The sequence below is a fragment of the Herpailurus yagouaroundi genome, unplaced genomic scaffold (genome assembly GCF_014898765.1).
Source record: "Herpailurus yagouaroundi ecotype Mexico unplaced genomic scaffold, PumYag 185, whole genome shotgun sequence".
In the NCBI taxonomy this organism is placed as follows: Eukaryota; Metazoa; Chordata; class Mammalia; order Carnivora; family Felidae; genus Herpailurus; species Herpailurus yagouaroundi.
This window is the reverse complement of record NW_024412416.1, coordinates 15,353,638-15,373,008: the sequence shown is the minus strand read 5'-3', so window position 1 is coordinate 15,373,008 and position 19,371 is coordinate 15,353,638. Positions and strand designations below refer to the sequence as shown.

At 42.1% G+C, this 19,371-nt stretch overlaps 1 long non-coding RNA gene across 1 annotated transcript; it reads right to left on the bottom strand.

Annotated features, from left to right (window-relative positions):
* Window positions 1-1,402: 1,402 nt before the first annotated feature.
* LOC121042592 (uncharacterized) lies at window positions 1,403-1,949 on the bottom strand. Its single transcript, XR_005796312.1, has 2 exons — window positions 1,613-1,949; window positions 1,403-1,533 (listed from the first exon to the last, which is right to left on the bottom strand). It is a non-coding gene; the product is annotated as an uncharacterized LOC121042592 (long non-coding RNA).
* Window positions 1,950-19,371: the final 17,422 nt, after the last annotated feature.

Genomic DNA, 19,371 nt, shown 5'->3' with positions numbered 1-19,371 from the left:
AAGTCCACCACCTTGACTTTGAATCAGAGCCTGCACTGGTTCCTGGAGGAACCCCAGTCATTACAGGGGGTTAGTTTTTTGTTTGTTTGTTTGTTTTTTTAATTTATTCCCTCTAGGTAAAATTACAACTAATTTTTCTCAGAAGCGCTCAAGATCTTTCGTTTTGTTTAGCGCCATATCCTGAACACCGTAAGTTATAAACAATCGGAGAATTTCCAGATGGTGGCAGACTAAAAGTTGCAGACATGGTGGGGTCTTTTGTGCCCGTCCAGGACCCAGGCTCACTCATCCAACTCCTGGATTCGAACTTCCTCAGAAATGTATGTAAGAAATTTCTACTACCAAAGTGAAGAACTCTGGTAGCAGCTCCTGACAAGGGGGTGATCTGGGCAAGTGAGGGGCCCCTGGAGGGAGGTAGTTTTCCGTTCCAACGAGAGTGAACATCCATGATGAGGGGCTGCCGCAGGCTGCTTCTGGAGGTGACCCACGGCGATGGGGCGTCACACTCTTCTCGTGGCGAATCTGCATGCGGGGTTCAGGTACCTCAATAAAGACCTATTGAAGAAACGACCCATTGAAGAAGCAAAGTGTAGGGGAGTGAGGGAACCAGATCAGGAGGACGGTAGGCAGTGAATTTCCCAGGACCTCTACTGGGTACGCGTGTAGGGAGAGGCTGGGGAATTTGGGGCCCACGTGAATCTAGACAGGAGCCCAGAGGAAAGGGGGGAGGTAAAGAGGAAGCACTCTATACCCTTACCAACCATTCAATGGCAAGTATGCAACACTGATTTTGGAGACTCTCCGATAGCCCTTGCCCTGGGAATGCAAAACTAAATATCACGTGGCACCTGCCAGGTCTGAGGCAGGGAGACCAGCTGATGGACAAAAGCACCGTTTGGAAGATGCTAGTAACGGTGGGCATCACCGTCACCGTCATCATACCGCGGGTTTATTGAGCACTAATTACAGCACAAGATACCAATCCAGGTCATGTTGTGCATGAAGCAACTCATTGAATCCTCACAAAACCACATGAAGTTATCATCTCTATCTTGCAGATCCAGAAACGGAGGTTACATCAATTGTCCAAGGTCACAAAACCAATACATGGGGTGGTAGGTAGGTAGGTAGAAAATTAAGGGGTTGTAGGGGCGCCTGCGTGGCTCAGTCAGTTGAGTGGCCCGACCCTTGATTTCAGCTCAGGTCATGGTCCCAGAGTGTGGGATTGAGCCCTGTGTCCAGCTTGGGATTCTCTCTCTCTCTCTCTCTCTCTCTCTCTCTCTCTCTCTCTCTCTCCTCCCTCTCTCTCTCTCCAAAAAAGAAAGAAAGAAAAAGAAAAATCAAGTAGTTGTAAAGAAAAAAAATGAGAGAGACAGACAGAGTGAGCACCCTAACAAAACAGCAGCGTAAAGAATGACGTTTATTTTTCTCATGGGTGGTAGTCTTGGAAGATGCAAGCTTCTGGCCACTCCAGTCCCCCGGGTCCTTCCATCTCGTCTCTGCCATCCCCTGTTGTCATCTGTCTGGTTGAAGCTGAGGGAGGCAAAGGGGCAGGTGACAGGTTCCCGCTGCCACCCCCCTACTATTGGCCAGGATCTGGTCAACTCCGTACCTCTCGTCACAGAGGGGCTGAGGAGTACAGGTCTCTTAAAAATTGCACATGCCCAGCTACAACTATATTTTTACTGAAAATGACACTGGTTAGACTGGAGTGGGCGGTTAGTAACCTTTACCACAGTGGGAAAGCCATCACACACACCTGACTCCCAAGCAGCAGGACGAGTGTGGACAAGTCAGTCCATCATGTTATCTATACGTGAGGGAAGGTGTAAAGGCCAGATCAGAGAAAGTAGGGAGAAAGATTAATATTCCACGTGACCCAGGCAGAGACCGAATACACAGTGTAGTGATCACAGTCAATAATACTGTATGATATAATTCCAAATTGCTAGGACACTACATCTGAACTATTCTCACCACAAAAATAAGAAATGATCATTGTGATGTCATCGAGGCGTTACTGCTAAGGTGACGATCATACCACGATATATAAATGTTTCCGATCTACACATCGCACACCTTAAACTTACCCAATAAATGGGTCAAGCAGAATGAGAGCGGAATCTTCTTTGCCAAGACGACACGGCGTATACCGGATATATGCGCCCAAGTGGTAACAACATGAGCAAATGCAGAAAATGTCATGTATTTCACATGAGTATTAAAAAGTAGTCTAGTGGGGGTGGCGACGGGGACAGGGGGTGAAAGGGGTCAGGGATTGTGCGGACTGAGACCGTGCAGAGGCAAGATGGTGAATGACCTTGTATTCCATACTGTGGAGTTAATGACAGTGGATAATCATGACACTTTTTAAGCACAGGCCAGGGTTGGGGATGTGACTACATCTCTTGTTAGACTGAGCTTTGGATTATCTCCTGGAGGAAGAAGCTGTAAATCTACTCTGACTAACCCCTGTAGAGCGAATCTGATCCCCACGGGAAGTCGGTTCATCTCACAAACCATCAGAACCCTGAGATCCACACTGAGGTCAGTATTGCAAGGTGTTGCATTTCTCCCCCCCCGCAAAAAAAATTTTCTTTAACAATTGTATTCAGACATTATCTTCAGATTTTGTGCATAGTTAGCGGCGCTTGGGTGGCTCAGTTGGTTAAGCATCCACTTCAGCTCAGGTCGTGATCTCACGGTTTGTGGGTTCGAGCCCCGCGTCGGGCTCTGTGCTGACAGCTCAGTGCCTGGAGTCTGCTTCGGATTCTGTGTCTCTGTCTCCCTCCTCCCCTCTCCCACTCATGCTCTGTCTCTCTCTCTCTCTCTCTCTCTCTCTTTCTCTTCTCTCTCTCAAAAAGAAACATTAAAAAAAAGATTTTGTTCATAGTTACGATTGTTTCTAAGAAATGCTTTTTTTTAATTTTAAATGATTTTTATGTATTGATTGTTTATTATTATTTATCATTTATCCAGAATTCCCTCTTGAGGGTCCAGTCCGTGCCTATTCTTGGATAAGCCTCTTAAAATAGGGGGTCTTCACAGTCTTAGGGTCCCGGAGGGCTTTGAAAATCGGATGACAAAGAAACAAAAAAGAAAAAGAAAAAAAAAATCGGATGACAAATTAGAATGTACACGTACGATTTTGTTGGACTCCTGGGAAACAGGGGCCTATGGTCATTAATAAAGAACCTCACTCTTGAAGACCAAAAAGGGTCTATACCACAAAGGGAGGACCAGCCTATACGTGGGGTGTGTCAGAGCCCCACAGAGTGGGCTTGATTGAGTTCTTTCTTTCCCAGACTCCCGAGATCCCAGAGCTGACAGAAAAGTGTGAGGAGGTCCAGGGACTGGTTTTCCTGAGACAAAAGGACGAACTGTATCGAGAGGTCCCTGCACGTCACAGAAAACAAGCCCAAGCCACATCTCTTGGGAGAGATGTTTGGCCTGAAGAGAGAAACTTGCAATCCCCAGTGGTAATTCGGACCAAACCAGTGGCTGTGTCTTTCCCAGTTTAAAAAAAAAAAAAAAAAAATGTATTTGTACTAGTTTTGTATTACTGATGAACATGACATTTAGTTTCCAAGTCCAAGTTCTAATGGCCCTCCACAGGTTTTGCTATGCAAATTAGCATACCAATTTGCAGATAGGTAATAACTACATGCCTGTCTGAAGATCACCACCGCTCAAACACGTCCATTGCCATTCTTGTGTCTCCTTAGATACACATTTTTGGGAGATCACGGCTCAAGTTAGAAGTGAACAAGGCTTCTAGCTTCCCGTGACAGTTCCTCTGTCTAGAAAGCAATCAAAGGCTGCATTTTTAGTAACTAGATGCTGTTTTGATGGCTTAATCCTTCTGATTTTACAGTCCAGTCTTTTCTGGGTAGAGTCCCGAACCTGACTCTGAAAGTTCCTTAACTTTACATACACAGAAAAGATTTCAAAACTGATCTGTTCCCAACACCTCCAAGGTTCATTTGATGTGGGCGAACCAGACACAAAAACCAGCGTTGCTCCGAACTCCCCGATTATCTCCATGAAAGCAGCAGTGAGAAATTCGTGCCAAACCTGACCCAGCCATACTGAATTTCATGGTGGGAGCTTCAGTTAAGAAGAGTCAAAGATTCCCTGGCTTCTCACCAATCTGTCTACTAATAAATACACTGACTGTTTTAACATACAAGTGAAACAGATGCTAGATTTTGCACTGATAGGTTTTCTTGGGAAAAGAATTCGGTGAATGTTTTCTTCAGTTCTTTTTTTTTTTAATTTTTTTAATGTTTATTTCTTTTTGAGAGAGGGAGAGTGAGAGAGAGACAAAGCGCGAGTGGGGGAGGGGCAGAGAGGGAGGGAGGCACAGAATCGGAAGCAGGCTCCAGGTTCTGAGCTGTCAGCACAGACCCGATGCGGGGCTCGAACTCATGAACTGCAAGATCATGACCTGAGCAGAAGTGGGACGCTTAAGGGAGGGAGCCTCCTGGGTGCCCTTTTGTTCAGTTCTTAAGTATCTCTTTTTTTTTTTTTTTTTTTGCAATACAGATACAGAGCTGCTCCCGAAAGTGAACACTATTTTAAGTGAATTAGACATAGAGTTTACTTCCAGAGTGAACAAGGCAGCCTGCGGTACTTTGCAAACTTTTCGCTCATGTAGAGATCTCGCAACCTCCAGGGTAGCTAGATTTTTGCTGTGCTAGCAAACAAGGTACCTTTCCAGCCTCTGCAGCAGGATACAATGTCTCTCAACTTGGAGTGGTTCTATCACTCGGCACATGCTTATTAAGTACCCATGCACCCAGCGCTGGTGGGGAGCAGACCCCAGGCAGAGAAGGAGCCTCAGGGAACTCAAAGCCTATCTGGAAAGACAGATCATAAATGAGTTGTAACAGTTAAGGCAATGCAATACTATCATGCTTGGAAAGGCACTTCTCATAATAAGGCATCCCCGCATCCTGCAGAACTGCTAAGCCCTTTCTCCAACACAGAGAGAGACTCTGAGACGGCTCCTTTAATTGTTTGGATTTTGTATGTCTAGACCCACGGATTTTGTATGTCTAGACCCACTTCCCGAGCAATCTGGATATAGGAGATACTATGGCATTAGCTACGAGCTTCAGACCCTGGCTCTGCCACTTTCCAGTGCTGTGACCTTGGCCAAGTTATTTCTCTGCGACTTAGTTTCCACATCTGTAAAATGGGCCCAATAAAAGTACCCGTTTCAAAAGATTGGTTGTCAAGCTTAATAAATGTAAGGGGTTTACAGACTGCTTAGCACACAAGAAGTGCTATAAATTTTAAATGTGTTTCTACTAAAAACATATATATATATTATATATTTATATATTTATGTATGTATATATTAATATTAATATGTTATTAATATTTCACATATTACATATAAATATATATTATAAATTTTAAATTATATTTAAATATATATTTAAATTATATACAAATATATATTATAAATATATTTATATATTAATATTATATATATATATATATTTGTTCAGTGAATAAATGAATTGAGAATCCTTTCTCGTGATCCAAGTAGGATTCACTGTAATGAATCACATTTTATAAAGCGAGAAAATGCGTTAAGAGTATTTTAGGGTGTTTATTATTTCTTAAGATAACAGATTATGAAGTTTATCTCTCTTATTTAACGGAGGCAGAAGGACAATCATGAAATATATTATTTCGCTTCTAAGAAGAACAACCCCATGGGGACAGAATTGTCCCGATTTTATGGGTTTTACGGATGAGGAAACGGCGTCTCCAAAAGGCTGAGGAACTCTGCACACGGTTAACAGAGCTAGTAAGTGGTGCAGTTGGGATTCAAGCCCAAGTCTGTCTGGTCCATCCAGAAAAAAACCTTGCTGCTCCTGGATGAAAACACCTTGCAGAAGGTCTGAAAGATAAGTCAGATTCCCCATCAGGATTCGAAAGCTCTACAGTGACAGTCAAGATCATGGCCCTGTGGTTCCATGCAGAATCAGCATTGGTTTCCTACCTTAAATTCCCTTCTCTACTTGTAAGTAACCCTGTTTGCTGATCAAGCAATAGTTTCTGTAGATGACTCAACCAAGAAAATCTGGCATTTTCACGTGTTTGATTCATTTCTGGAAATACACAGTCATGAATAAGTCACAATCTCATTAACTCTCCTCCTTGCGTCCCCAGCTTGGCTTTTCAAAATCAGAGAGCATTAGAGCTTAAAATAATGCCTCATGATTGACTCAGAATAGATCGCTTTATGCCTGCACTGTTAACTTCAGGAAATAATGATTAAAGTAATCCACAATGGAACAACACAATAACCAGAACTACTCTTTCTTCTTCCTCCTTTTTTTTAATGAGAAACTCCTGATACATAAAAGGATAAAATGATAGCCATTGTTTTCTTTTTAAAAAAAATCATGTTATTATATAATTTAGAAGCCAAAGAGAAGATTTTTGAAATCCAAAGGTGATTGTTCATTGTTCTGTAGTTTGGTGTTTGTTTTGGGTTGGAAGATATGCATCCTTTTACTTGGGAGCCGCGTGTTAAGATCATTGTGTCACCGGCTTCGGTGACGAGCTAAAAAATAAGCTCTGATCATCCCCCTATTTCTAGGCTGCCCAGAGCAAGAAATAAACTTTAGGAGATTGGGAAAGTTAAGAATTAGCCCTGGGTGCCTTCACTTTCATGTCTGCACATCTAGAAAACAGTGGAATACATTCAGAATCCCAGAAGCATTTAGTAATTGGGTACGTGAACGAATGCAGACTCGGGGTCAATTAATAAACCCAAAATTTGCACAATATCACTTTTAGTAGATGTCGTAGCTTGCTCTGACTTTAGGACGTGTTTTAAAACACATTTTGCGAGCGCCTGGGTGGCGCAGTCGGTTGGGCGCCAACTTCAGCTCAGGTCACGATCTCGCGGTCCGTGAGTTCGAGCCCCGCGTCGAGCTCTGGGCTGATGGCTCGGAGCCTGGAGCCTGCTTCCGATTCTGTGTCTCCCTCTCTCTCTGCCCCTCCCCCGTTCATGCTCTGTCTCTGTCTCAAAAATAAATAAACGTTTAAAAAAGAAAAAAAAAAAAAAGAAAATACGTTTTGCCATATAGCAGGTATAAAGGAAACATGCCCATAAGCTTTCTGTAACGCTATCTTTGTCTAATGCTTCCGCCGTTAACAGAGCATCTGAGGTAAATTACAGTTTTTTTTTCAAGCACAAAAATAAATTTGTGCAACATAGTTTTAGAACTGGTAACACCCTGGCATTTTCACATTTTGGATGTCTCTGGGTCTTTTCCGATGGAGGCGAATGAGTGGAGAAATCCGCATCCACAGGGCCAGCGTTTTGAAAGAGAGCATTTCTAACGGCATGTGAGATTTTGCACCTGTAATTATTTTGGGGTACAAAATTGGCTACACCAATAATTGCTCCTATAAACAGCTAATTGTAGCTGCTGTTAGCCACTTGTGGGTGTAATTAGCTGCTTGCCCTTAATCTTCATGGAATGCCCAATTCTCCCTGTAATTAGTCAATTGTAGATGCTATTACTTTCGCAAGAGAGGAAAGACTGGATTATCTCCCTTAAAAATTGTTAGATCCAATCTTTACATTTAAATCTCGGTTTAGAGAAAGTGTGAAGAGCCATGATTGCGTTCATAAAATGGATTAGAGATAGTTTTACTCTCCGGGCCTGTATCTTAGAGACTGCATCCCCGACTGATGCTACAGGGCCATCTTTGCAACAAAACCTATTATTTTCACCTGTTGGTAGCTGGCCTTATTATTTTTATTTTTAATAATTGTATTCCCACTGGAAATATGTGGAAAATACTTAAGGTATCTCTGTGCACTTACACAACAAAATCCTGCTCTAAAGGGCCTCAACTTTTAGGAAGTTCGTTCATACAAGGGGCTCCTGAAGCTTAATACATTTAGAGGGAGAACATCCGAAAGTCTGAATTGAAACCTTAGCTCTCGCACATGCTAACTGGAGGGCTGTGGGGGTGCTGCTGAACTTCATTAGCCTCGTTCTCCTCCATAAAGTGGGGACGACAACTCCCCTACCTATCCAGGTGGTCATGAGATTTGCACAAACGAATGCGGAAACATCCTAAGCATTTGAGAAGTATTTCTTTTTTAATGTGAATTTATTTATTTTGAGATAGAGAGAGAGAGAGCATGAACGGGGCAAGGGTAGAGGGAGAGAGAGAATCCCAAGCAGGCTCCACACTTGGTTGCAGAGCCCTACTTGGGGCTCCATCTCACAACCGTGAGATCACGACCTGAGCGGAAGTCAAGAGTCAGACACTTAACAGACAGGGCCACCCAGGCACCCGGAGAAATATTTCTTACTGCAGCGAGTACGATTCAGTTCTTCATGCTTATTGCATATTGGCTCCACAAATGGGAGGTACAATAAAAAACAAAAAATTCTCCCTAGCCATTACCTGTTTCCTCTCTCATGAATTTTCAGAATTGTAGTATTTTAAAAAAAAAGCATGAATATTTTCAAATAGCCAATTTTATAGAGTGTAAGTAATTTTAAGCTATTACCCTAAGGTGGTGGGTGTATATGTCTATCTATCTACCTATCTATCTATAGATAGAGACATATACACCCACCACCTTAGGATAATAGCTTAAATAGATAGAATATATGTCTATCTATCCATCTATCTATATCTATAGATGGATAGATAGACATATATACCATACTGTGGTACATTGTATATATAAATATGAACTTATATTACGTGAGTAGCATCACTCTCTGAAGTGACAAGGGATTCTTAGAATTCCAGCCCTCAGATCATCCTCGTGAGCCAAATGCCCCTCCCACTTAAGGGATAAGGTAGGACGGAGACAACTGTCCAGGACGTCAGCCACGGAGCTGACAGAACCCCAGTCTTCGTCCAAGTGTTGCCTGTTTTAGTTTTTCCCCTTTTTTTAATTCTGGAAAGAAAACTCTAAAGTGTTCCTTCACTTTTGGGCTAATTTGAATCTTAGCTTTAAACTATAACATTTCTGGTTTGGGCATAAATCATCCTCTGCCCAAGAGAGATAATCAGGATATACATATATATATCATATACATATATACACACATATACATATATATGTATATGTGTATGTATATGTATATGTGTATGTATGTACATATACACACATATGTATGTGTGTATGTATATGTATGTATATATGTGTATATATATGTATATGTGTATGTATATGTATGTATATATGTATATGTGTATATGTGTATGTATATGTATATGTACATGTGTATATGTATATTATGTATGTGTGTGTGTGTGTGCATATATCAGGATATATATCCTGATTATCATATGAGTCTTTGCATGTCTGCACATGGGAGTGTGTGTGCGTGTGCATGTGTGTGTGCGTGCGTGTGTATCTGTGTGGATGTGCGAGTGAATGATGTTGTCATAAAATAGACTGGAAGCCTTGGGAACTTGAAGCAATATCTTTCTCCACTAAACTGCTTTATTACTGCCATTCCATCCCTCCTGGGCATGCAGTCAGCTGAGACCAGGCCAAATTGGCAGTCAGTCTCAGAGAGCCTGGCAGGCCCGTGATCTCTGGGAGCTCCCAGCCGGTGCCTCTCTCTCAAGCAGCCCTTCTTTCCAAGGGGCAGGAGCATCCCGCGCTCCTGGGCTGCGGTCTTTGCCCGGGCTGTGTCAGAAGCCAAGTCCAGTAAAACTATCCATTCTAACGCCATACCGCGAAGGCCTTCTCTACCTCCCGCGGTATTTTTGTTTGCGGTGACAGCGCTTTCTGCCTTCCCTCCCGATTCTCTGACTCGCTGGCACTGCAGGAATCCTTAAGATGCCAGAATCCTTAGGAGTGGCTGGAAGGAAGGGTCCCTTTGGTGACCAAGGGGTTAAACTGATAACATAGTTTTTCTCGAAAAAAAAAAAAAAGTAATTTGGGGAGATGTGTTGACTGTTGATAAGCAGGCCTGAAATAATAATCGTAGAGGCTGCTTATCACGAGCAAGCAATAGTCCTATGACAATGTTCCAGCTGATGAAAAAAATGGGAACAAAAATTAATAGTGACAGTACTGGTAGAAACAAGCCATAAATTCGATACTAAGTCATAAAATACAGACTAACCCAATAAACACATGCTACTGTTATTATATTAATATTGTTAAAAATACCATAACATTTTAAAAATGGAATGGAGGTAGAGAAGCACTTTTTTTAGTGGTAATTTTCACTCAGTGTCACTTAGAGGCAGAGGGTCTCCCTCTCTTTTTTTTTTGTTAAGCCAAAACCACCGAAACTCTAACTTCGCGCAGGAAAGAAGCTGACTTGGAAACAGAACAAGAGCAAGGTGATCATACGTGTACGTCCTACAAAGAGGGAGGGGAGAGGGAAAGGGAGAGAGAATCCCAAGCAGGCTCCGCACTGTCGGTGAAGAGCCCCACGCGGGGGCTCGAACCCACGAACTGTGAGATCATGACCTGATCCGAAACCAAGAAGCAGGCACTTAACTGAGCCACCCGGGCGCCCCCGTCGAAGGCTTTTTTTTTTTTTTTTCAATAAACCAAGCATTTTATATCTGTCATGTCAGTTAATCATCCAAAGAACATTTCTAGTAGGACTTCCTCTTCCCATCTTGGAGCGAGGAAAACCAAGAACAGTTGAGCAAGTTGTCTACAGTGACACGGCTAGCTGATGTCCAAATACAAGACTGCCTGACTCCACACTGGGGTTTATAAATCAGGTGCAGCAGGGGCCAGAGCCTAAATATAGAGGGACACAAAAAAAGAGGTGGTCAGCTATGCCTAAGAACGCATCCAGTGAAGGCTGCTGTGGCTCAGAGCCAGCTGATCGTGGCCATTTCCAGACTGGTTGGTTTTTTTCCAAAGCAGCCCAAAACCCAGATTGTCATCTAGCCAGAGAATTTCAAATTCCTGAAATTTAGGAATCTGTGCTCTGGAGCCTGTATTCTCTTCTCTACACTTTCCCTGCGAAGAAAATCCATCTAAACCAAAAAAAAAAAAAAAAAAAAAAAAAAATGAGTACCTCTGATTAATGCTGGTTTCACTTTGGAGATTTATCCTTCAAGAAATACTTCCATTCCAGACAATGTGGCATGATAGTATAATCTTTTTTCCTTAAAGTGTTTTTTTTTTTCTTATCCTTAAAAGTCCCGAACCATATCACAAATATTAATTGGAGATCAGTGAGGGGTACATTGTCATGTAAAAAAGCAGAACACTAGTCACCGAGAATTTTTTTAATCTGTTTCTTATCATTGGAGCCTTATCACCTTCTTAGAAGCTTGTGCCGATCGCCTGACTTTTAAAGCCCAAAAGACCAATAATGAAATGCCACCCTTCTTCCCGAGAATATAAGCCTGTAGCATTCCTGTTTTAAACTGGAGAAACAGACGAGAGGAGATCATTTGACTAATCAAGTCTGTACAACTTGACAGACACATACATACAACTACCCCATGCTCTGGCTCTGGTTTCTGGGAATGAATTTGATGGGGACCTTTGAATGCACCTGCCCGGGCTGGTTACAATACAACACCTTTGCGCTCCAGAGTCCCTTACTTGCCTCTCTTGAATACGACCAACGTGACACCAAATGAGATGTTTACGTAAGTTTCAGGAAATCACATATGATTTACCAAGAACGATTTTCTAGTATTTTTAATCTCCTCATGGCCGGCCTTGTAAATAACAGAAATCAGGTCTCTACCAGCAACGCATTTGATTTCCATTTCTGGTTGTTCCCTCCACCCCTCCTTTATTCCAGCCCTCTGTGTGATAAGCTTTCATTCTCGACAGGACATCAGAACTTGACTTAATAGGGCAGCAGGGGTAAAATCGCCAGCTCTTTACATGTAGGGAATCCTGAGGTACATACAAGCCTCGTTCTAAGATGTGATAACGTAATCTAAAGCCAGGCCTAGCCTGTCAGTTCGGGTCTAAAGGGATTTGATTCAGTGTCAGCACCTTTGCCTCCCGAGGTCACTTTCTGTTCTCGCTTTTCTTATAACAAAAGGCAGGGGCGGGGGAAGGGGACTATGGGGTGTGTGTGTGTGTGTGTGTGTGTGCGCGCGCGTGGGCCTGGGTGTGCGTGCACATACACACGTGTTTTTTTCAAGCCCTGTGAATTCCTCAGCTGCTGTTTGTTGAGCACAGGGCCTTTATTTCGGCCTCCTGAAACATTTTCATTAGACAGAGGCCTCTGAAGTAGGCTCGAAACGTGGGTTGTGCAACTAAAAATCTTAGGCCTCTCCAGAAGCAGCCTGATTGAAATCAGCACTGTGTCAGGGCCTGTCATATCTCAGAAAAGACATAAAACACACGGAAACATCAATAAGCAACAAGCTTCTGACAGCTCTGAGACATTCCAGCTGACAAGAAGAGAAAAGGGGTGAGGTTAGGGCTCAGGGGGGGTATTTAAAATGCCTAACAGCCAGCCGAAGTGTTGGCAGACTTCAGGGAGGCCGGGAGAAGACAAGATAAAGTCTATCAGGTTATCACCTGGTTCGAGGTGGATTCCTCCTCGCAAGGCCACCGGGATGAGACAAGGACACAACAGCTTGCTCTCGACCCCACCCCCCCCTTTATTTTTAAATGTTTCCAAGAATCACGCTGCATTTATAGTGTTGCCCAGACAACGTTTGTGCAAGGAAAGATTTTAAAAAAAAAAAAAGTTAAAAAGGAAAAAAAAAAAAAAGAAGGGAGAAATCTGTGAGTTAAAGAATTTTGCTTCCAGCCACAATGTACAGAAATCAAAAAGGATTAACAAGGTTTTTTTTTTTTTCATTTAATTTCCTGTACACCAGAAGCTTTTGTTAAGAGATCAGAGATATTGCTATTTATTGAATTTTTAATATGATCTTTATTAAAAGGCAGCACACATGTTTGGTTTTCCCTCTCTGTCTCTCACCCTCCCTCTCTGTTTCTCTCTGTCTCTCTCTCTTTTTAACATGCATGTTTATAACAAGCAAAGGCCAGGAATGAACCTTGGTTGTTTGATCCCAGTGCTTTTATAGTATGTGGGAGCATTCAGATATAGGACATGCTTAAAATTTTAAAAAGAAAACAGATATCTGGCCCTCCACTCTTTTCAATGGTTCTTGGTCTTACAATGCAAGAATTGGTCATTGTGTATTAATCCTTCAAGTATTTGGGCCAGCCGGGAGACTTGTGATGAATGTCTTCTAGTCCAATATGCTCAATCACAAGCAGGTAAGTGAAAGCAAGAGGCAGTAATTTGCATGCTGGTTTATCCCCCTTCGTGGGCTGTGTAGGACACATGTTTTGCTATGTGCAGACTCCTGGTTGTGTTTCCAAGAGAGCCCCCTCTATTAAAAAGGATTAAATGCGTCTGTGGGGGATAAGAATGGGTAAACTTGGATTCCAGAGTCGCAGGTTACAGATTCAAAAGGAGGGTTGTGCCATCTTTTGAAGGCCAAGTTCATCTTTTATATTCTAGAGCGTGTTTCTGTAGACCTCGACGGCATGTGCACGTTCAGCTTTTTCCACACTCAAATCTTATTCGTTTTATGTCCGTTACGTCATGCTCGTTTGGGCCTTCACATAAAACCAACCAATCTCAAAAAACATAAAAGATAGGGACGCAGTAAGTGATCGGATGGCAGAAGACCACACGGTCCAACGTTGCCATTCCAATCACATGGGGGCAATTTTCCTATTATTACTCAGCTTCAGTGTTTCGTCTGTGAAATGAGAATAATGAGGTCAGGGGTTGTTGTGGGGCAAAATGAGATATCGTATGGAAAGCTGCCCTGTACAGTCTACGATGCTATTCATTTTTGTGATCATTTTAGTGAAAGCCAAAGGAAGAGAAAAGAGCCCAGTAATGAAGAAGAGGAAAGGAATGCTCAACACTTAGGCTACAGTTAGCAACTGCCCTTGGACAAAAATGGAAAGCTGAGCCTAGCATCTGGATGGCTATGCTGGGGGAGTCCTCAGATGCCCTTCCAGCCATCCCAGCCATTGAAGCTCTGTCAACAGAGCTTCAAGAACCACCCACAGTTACCATGAATGACCAATTCATTACCATTGTGCCCAATTATAATACTACAGAAGAATGATATCTGATTTCCAGTGCCTGATGCCTCCCTTTACATGTATTATGTTCTCTGGCTCTTACAATACTCTTATGAGAAAGTCAGTATTTTTAGCCCCATTTTACAGATAAAAAATTCAGATATGGAAACTTTGAGCTGCTCCCCAGGATCCTAGAGCAAAGGGTTTTGTTTTGTTGGAAGTACATCTTTGCACTTTCTCCCTCCCTTTTCAACACTATGAATCGTGCAGGTAATCGAAACCCGGGCGAAAGCTGTGTCTAGCCCCAATACCAGAGGGAAAAAAAAAGGAAACGGGGCGGAGCAAGCTCTGAGCCAAGAATTCTCGTGTCTGATAGTGGGTGGAGCCTTCAGTACCCACCATGGCCCGGCCCCTGCAGGGCTGAGAGTCCCTGCTTTCTTGGTTCCTCCAACCTGGGAGGCTTCTCATTGTTTGGTGACCAAAACCACAGCTAAACTTGAGCCTGCATCGTGAGAAAGTGGGGAGATGCAGGCAGTTGTGTCCTCACGTCCACCTTGCTCACTCTCTTTTTTGGTTACGTGGGAAACCCAAACACTTTGCACCTGTAGAAGTTGACATGGTGGCCAGTTGGAAAGCTAGACCGACCCTTTGTCGACCAGTTCAGTGCAAATCTCTCCAGGTTAAGAGCTCCTTCCACTTTGGGCTTAACGAGTGCCTAGAAAGCATCTTTTGCCACACAAATCTACGCTAGAAATCCTGCTCTTTTATCATTTAATGGGTTACCAGCACAAAACCCACCTGCAAGCTCCATTTATAAGAGAATGAACATAGCGTGACTGGAAGCTCATGGAGTCGAGCCGTGTGGTCGTTCGTGTATGAACTTCCAGCATCAGGGACAACATCCATTAAAAAAGGAAGGCTGAATCATTAATAGAGACCCTCTTGCTCTATTAATACACTAAAGCATCTCCAAATAAGAGAAAAACTTTAAAGTAATATGTGTGACTCATTATAAATGAGATGATACATACTTTAGGATTTTTAAAAATGCCTATTATTCATTCTCGAATTAAAAACAAAAAAAAAAAATCGGGGCGCCTGGGTGGCTCCGTCGGTTAAGCATCCGACTTGGGCTCAGGTCATGATCCCACAGTCTGTGAGTCTCAGCCCTGCATCGGGCTCTGTGCTGACAGCTCAGAGCCTGGAGCCTGCTTCGGGTTCTGTGTCCCCCTCTCTCTCTGCCCCTCCCCTGCTCGCACTCTCTGTCTCTCAAAAATCAATAAACATTAAAAAAAATTTTTTAGACCAAAAAAAAAATCAATTTGGTGAGCACCTACTCTGTGTTGGGGACCGTGCTGGATGCTGGAATTTACTGGTCAGCTCTATGGTCCCCGCATTTACTGGCACAAAATTTCTATTAAGGTAAATTCTGTGGCGAGTAAGAAACTGGTTTGAAGCATGTGATTTTCTCATAAAAATGATGACTTTCTTGATCATCTCCAACGTTCACATTTTAGGCTGATGGGCAGGTAATCACTTAGGCTCCCCAAAGAGGAGTCTTCCAATGTTGGAGGAAATGAGGAGTTTGCGTAGAAATAGAAGTTGCAGGGAGCATGATTTTTATTTGTGCCGAAAATATCATTCAGGAGAAAATTACAGCCACCAATACTTTTCAAAAGAAAGGGAACGAGTGAGGTGGGTAATATGGAAAGAAGCTGCATTTCTGTCCTATCAGAGCAATAGTTTCAGATGCTAAACATATTAAGTACTTCCCATGACTTTTCATTATACTCTAAAGCTTAATGATTGTTTTTCATGTCTTCGATGTTGCTTATAACATTGAACACCCTTTTCTTTGGATTTTGATAGATGTACATTGGCATATCATCCTGCTGGAATAGTAAATGTCTATTTCCATGAATGACAAAGCATATTGCATTTAATGGCTGAGCAAGAAAACAAAATCTAGGAAACCTGCACGTAAACAAATATTACAGATCAAATCATTTAGTCGCAATGGAAACTCCAGAGAGAGTGCTGTGCCATGAACGTGATGCACTTTTTCTTCTTTAGGTAACTGTTCGTTTTGCTCTCCATGTGACGTTTTGCCCATAAGAAGTATTTATTATTTTCATATTTGAAAGACTGGTGGCCTTTGTGCCTTCCTTGAAAGGAAGCTGAAATCAGAAATTCACCTTTTGAATGGATCCAGATAGTTAACTGGTCTCCATAGTTGGCTTACTCTCTCTTCTACTTGTGTGGAAGCTTCCAGGGCATTCCTATACGGGAATATGGTCCTGTATCCTGCTTCTATCATGTGTGGTAGAATTTCTACAACGACTTTCAGCAATTCAACACGTTTCATCAAATGTTGGGCAGTAAACTGAGCTGAACTCAAAAAAGAATGGGAGAATTATAACGTGGAGGTCAAGGCTTGGACTTTCAGAACAGATCCGCTTTGAAATCCAGGAAAGATCCAGTCCCGGCTGTGAGACTTGGAGTAGGACCTGACTTTAGTCTCTCCAAGCCTCAGTTTTCCCATCTGCAGCCAGGGAATAATACTATTACTGTGAAGATTAAAATAACTCAGTTAAAGTACTTAACCTAAACCGAGTGCCCAATTAACCGTAATCATTATTAAATGACATTTTCAATATCATTTGAGATCATTGAGTTTGAGTAGATGTACTTGAGTTGGGGTGGCTTTTAAAAACATTCTCAAATCCTAGGTCTGGAAATTACGTCACCCTTTTTTCCAACCAGACTACACTTAGTATCCATTCTAGGAGTCTAAATAATCAGTTATCTGAATCATGACACGGTATGGCAATTAGTATAGCCCTAGAATCTTTTATTCTAGGAATTAAATAGAACGCTTATTTTCTGAAGTCTCTGCTTTTTTTTTAACATCATATATTTTAGTTATTAATTTCATTAAGCCCTAAGATGTTTGAAGCGTCACCGTCATAACGAAAACTATTCAATTAAGACTCATCCTTCTATTCGGGTTATTCATCTCTGGATACCTGATGATTAATCTTGCCATCAGATATTTATGTAGAAACAAATTATTATTTTTTATCCCAAAAGAAAACAGACCATCAGACTGAAAGTTTTTAATGGATGCTATTTACATGCCCTTTTTTCTGTCTGTCTTCCAAACAAATGCTCCTGTTACATGAATCCGCCCAGGAGCATTATCAGAGGCAGAATTATAAAGTAAATCCAAATACCCAATGGAATGAATACAAGTAAAGTTTGTTTGTTTGTTTGTTTGTTTGTGGGATTGGTGGGGGTGTTCCTTTGGACTGACATTTATGTTGAAGACTCTCAAAATCTTGCTAATCTAAATGGCCTTATCTGCTGTATCCTCAGTGACAAGACGGAACACTACCAGAGGCTAAATTCATGGTGTTTACAGGAAATTTATTTCCCAGATCCTCCTATTTTGTGAGTAAATGCTGGTGCCGTAGGTGGGTAGTTTCCACTCAGACATATGAGAGACAACTTCTCCAGGGGACTGTTCAAAATAGACACATCTGTGATGTATAGGTCACTAAGTACATTTCTACTTTTGTTTCTTTAACAAATATACTTTTTTTTTTTTTTTGAGAGAGAGAGAGAGAGAGAGAGAGAGCAAGTGCAAGGAGAAGCAGAGGGAGACTGAGAAAGAGAATCTTAAGTAGGTTCCACACTCAGCATGGAGCCCGACCTGGGGTTCGATCCCACGACCCCACGGATCGGAACCTGAGCTGGAAATCGATAGTCAGACGCTTAACCGAACGAGCCACTTAGGCGCCCCAACAAATGTACATTTTTAAATTCGTCCCCCCCCCAAAAAAAATACACTAACTTTTCTATTTTTTTGTATCGGAAGTAAAATGGATATAATAGTAACATTTATACCTCAAAGGCTTTTGTGATGTTAAATTAAAATAATCCTTGCAGTGTACTTATTCCAGTGCCTGACCCTTGGTAAGCACTCTGTAAATGTTTTCTGGTTTTAAACATTACCATTTTATTGTGCTAAACTTAAGTAGAAAATTCGAGGGAGTTTGGTAAATACATCATGGACAATAACACTGGTGTAGGCTTCTTGTGGGTTTTTAAGAGTACATACATTTTCAAAAGATTTAAAGCTCCTATCTAGGGGCGTCTGGGTGGCTCAGTTGGTTAAGGGTCCTCTTCAGCTCAGGTCATCATCTCGTGGCTCATGACTTCGAGTCCCACATCGGGCTCTGTGCTGACAGCTCAGAGCCTGGATCCTGCTTCAGATTCTGTATCTCCCTCTCTGTCTCTGCCTCTCCTTCTCTCTCTCCTTCTCTCTCTCTCTCTCAAAAATAAATAAACATTAAAAAATAATTAATAAAGCTTCTATCTAATTATAATTGCATAGTTTGCACTTAATACTGGAGAAAAGGCTTATGAAGTTCTGCCCCCCCAAAAAAATCCCACCGATTTTCATATCCTTATGTAAAAATCAGAGAGGTTGAGAAAATGATTGACACCGAGGTCATTATTTTGCAATGATTATCAGAGGTATAATATGAAAAAGCAACTCGCTTTCTGAAGGAGTGAGGACAGTGAAAATTATCTCACACTATTATAGTATATTAGCATATATCCGTCCTGACCACTTATTAGAAGCACTACTCGGGCACAAGGAAACCACTAAGTATTGAAGCTTTAATCTCCTTTTTTTTTAATTAAAGGAAGTTGTGACCTAAAATTCGTATTCGTCCATACAGTATTGAAGGCAAGGAAAGGGAAAAGGAAATGTTGAATTATGTCCACTTTTTAATCCACGTGTCCAATTGGGGAATGTTTATGATTCTACAGGAAGGGGTACCCAGTGAATCATACAACAGGACTGTGCAAACTGACTCAGTTTTCTGCCGGTATTATTTGCTGTTGCAGTTACTCTTTAAATTTTTTTTTCCAACGTTTATTTATTTTTGGGACAGAGAGAGACAGAGCATGAACAGGGGAGGGGCAGAGAGAGAGGGAGACACAGAATCGGAAACAGGCTCCAGGCTCTGAGCCATCAGCCCAGAGCCCGACGCGGGCTCGAACTCACGGACCGCGAGATCGTGACCTGGCTGAAGTCGGACGCTTAACCGACTGCGCCACCCAGGCGCCCCTGCAGTTACTCTTTAAATTGATGCTTTATTCTCTAAAGCCAAAAAAATTCTAGCCAAAAAAAAAAAAAAAATAGACAATCCAAACAAAAAGAGAATCTCGTGATGATGGGTCAAAAAGAGTCAAATTGGAAGCAAGCAGACAAATCCAAAAAGGGGAAGGGG